This window comes from Nomascus leucogenys, chromosome 11, assembly GCF_006542625.1.
Source record: "Nomascus leucogenys isolate Asia chromosome 11, Asia_NLE_v1, whole genome shotgun sequence".
Classification (NCBI taxonomy): Eukaryota; Metazoa; Chordata; class Mammalia; order Primates; family Hylobatidae; genus Nomascus; species Nomascus leucogenys.
The window spans coordinates 28,393,831-28,396,965 of record NC_044391.1 but is presented as its reverse complement, the minus strand read 5'-3'; positions in this window follow the sequence as shown (position 1 = coordinate 28,396,965).

Sequence of the window (3,135 nt, the reverse complement as noted above, 5' to 3'; positions counted from 1 at the left end):
TCACATACTTCAGGGTTATCAGCTTCCATCCTGGCTTCAATTCCTACTCTATTCATGACTCAATAACCTATGTAATAGTAACGGCATCTAACATTTACTGAGCATTTACTATAGTACTCGTGCCAGGCACTTTGCTAACTTTTGTACCTGGCTTGTCTCACCCAAATACTCTTCTGAGAATTAGCATCTTCATTCTAAAATGAAGAAGTGTATGCTTAGTAAGGCCCCCAATTTTTTCTAATCCCATGGCAGAATTTGATTGAACTCATTGTCTATTTGACTTTGAAGCTGTTGTTATAACTACTATATTTCATTATCTTCTAAACCTGTAACTCAGATCTCCTTAGTTTTAGACTGTGACATCCAACTACCTACTGGATGTAGCTCAGGCCCTTCTGCCTTAGTAGGTATTAAACTAAATTCATATTACTTGTCCCTCATTTCAACCCATTTTCTACCCTCTGATTTGTCCCTATTTCAACACCTCCTTCTCTGATATTTCTTATTTCTTATCATGGTTTCTCCTTTAGACCATCCCTTAAGAACACTTTGGATTTTCTCTCCCTCATTGTCTTTCCGTTGGTCTCCAAGTTACCACAGAGGCGTCTGTACATCCCAGCGCAGCTGGCATTCCCCTCTGCTTCCTAATTGACCTCTGGGCTGCTGGGTTCCCAGCTGCAGCTGGTTCTCCCTACAGCTGTCAAGGTTAGCTTTTCAAAAAATCAATCTCATCATTCCACTCCACCCAAAAATCTCCAATGGCCCTTGTCACCTACAGAGTCATTTGTGTTCTTAGAGGATTTCTTGTGTTCTTAGAGGATTTATAGAGATATAAATGGCCTTGCCCTCCTTGCCTGTCAGACACGTCATGAACATATGTGAATAATTACATTTTAAGATATGTGTAGATACTTCTTATGCTGAAGAAAACAAGTTTCAAAATCTTTACTAAATGTTAAATAAATTCATTATATAAAAAATAAATTATCCACCTGGTTTGGTGGCTCACACCTGGACTCCCAGCACTTTGAAAGACTGAGGCAGGAAGATTGCAAGACCAGCCTGGGCAACATGACAAAACCCCATCTCTACAAAAAATACAAAAAATTAGCTGGGCATGGTGGCACGGGCCTGTAGTCCCAGCTACTGGGGAAGCTGAGGTGGGAGGATCGCCTGAGCCTAGGATGTCAGGGCTGCAGTGAGCCGAGATCATGCCACTGCACTCCACCCTGAGTGACAGAGCAAGACCCTGTCTCAAAAGAAAAGGAAAAAAAATCACTCATTTTTTCTCAATGGGTAGCTAAATGCACGATTGTCATATGAGTCTGCTCAATTTTTTTGACATTAAAAAAGATACTCATTCATAACTACATACCAATTTGGTTATTGTTATGTAAAAGCTCTCATTTTAACTAATACTCTTCAACATATTTGTTTTCTGGCTGTGGACCTTGCGGCTAGGTCATGTTAATTCTGCATAATAAACTTTGGTAATGTATGAGTTACAGAGTGGAAATAGGTAATTGGTGTGGGGAAAGATTTGGATACTGACACTAGAGTCTTTTTAAAACTGGAATAGAATAAATTCCACATTCTAAAAAGCTCAATTAAAGTAATTAAAAATTCCCTGTGGTCTTTTATTAACTTCCAAAACAGGCATTCAGGTGAAGCCTGAATATACAATATAGTAATATACTACTATATGCATCTGGGACTAGACCTCAATATTGTAGCCTCCTAACCTGGCATTGTTAACATGGCTTGAAGGGGTCAGTAGGACCTCACAGCCTAGTAGTAGACTCATACCTCAACTCAGTTTCTAATCTTATAAGCTGGGACATCAGCTGTGAGAGAGGTGGAAGCTTCAGAAAAAAAGAATGTATTTTCCTGGGAACCACCAGAAAAGCTTCATCAAATCTTTTATAGTAAAAGGAGAACATTCTACGTTTCTTACATTTTCCACTTCAACTAATCACTTAGTAATTCAACAGATATTTATGTGGTAACAACTCAGCCAGGGAGTGTTTGAGTTGATCTGAAAAGTCAGAGTTTACAATCAAAAGGAGGCGGGAGAAATGAAATGTAGAGGAGGATAATAACAAGTAGTGATTACATCCCTAAAAGAAATACAAAAAAATCCAGAAGCATCTTCTCTTATATAATAGCAAACTGGGCAAACTCCAAATAGTCAGAGATGAGGTTCCTTCTCCTACCCTGTCAAGTGAAGAACCTAGTAAGAACATTTTTTCTTTTATTAAAATTCAGTCTTTTTTTTTCTGTCTGGCTCACAGATGTAGCTTTAATACTTCCCTATATTTCTGCCACCTGATTCCCTTTCTCCCCGCCTCTTTTGACCGGTGTGAGATGATAGCTCATTGTGGTTTTGATTTTCATATCACTAATGGTTAGTAATGTTGAATATTTTTTTACATGCTTGTTGGCTGCACCAATGTCTGTTTTTGAAGTGACTGTTCATGTTCTTTGCCCACCTTTTAGTGGGGTTGTTTGTTCTTTGCTTACAAATCTAGTAAGATTTTGCCTTAGATGAAATATTCCTGGAAGCAGCAAGCCCTTTCAGAAATGACATACTGCTCAGTCTACATTCATATGCCAGTTACAAGTGGACTTGGAGGTGGAGGAGAAGATGGGTTGGGGGTGAGGTGGGGTGGGTGGTAGGTGGTGTGAGGGGAGGAGGTCAGAGGGAAAGCTGGAGACAACCGAGCATTGGAGTGTTGTCTGCTGCACCCTGGCTGTTCCTCTATAGCCTCTCTCCTCCAGATCTCACACTGCTTCACTGAAGAGCCTCAGTCATCCCAGAAAGTTCATATCCCCACTGCCCACCTCCCATCAGGACACAAAAGCTTGCTGAGCTGTGCGTGGGGACACTTTTTTTCTTTTAAAGAGTTTCACAACTACTTTATTTTATTTTTTAAACTTTTATTTTAGGTTCAGGGGCACATGTGCAGGTTTGTTAAATAGGTAAATTGCATGTTGCAATGGAGGGGTGGTTGGTGTACAAATTATTTCATCACCTGGGTAATGAGCATAGTACCTGATAGGTAGTTTTTCAATTCTCAACTTCCTCTCACCCTCCATCCTCAAGTAGGCCCCGATGTCTATTGTTCCCCTCTTTGT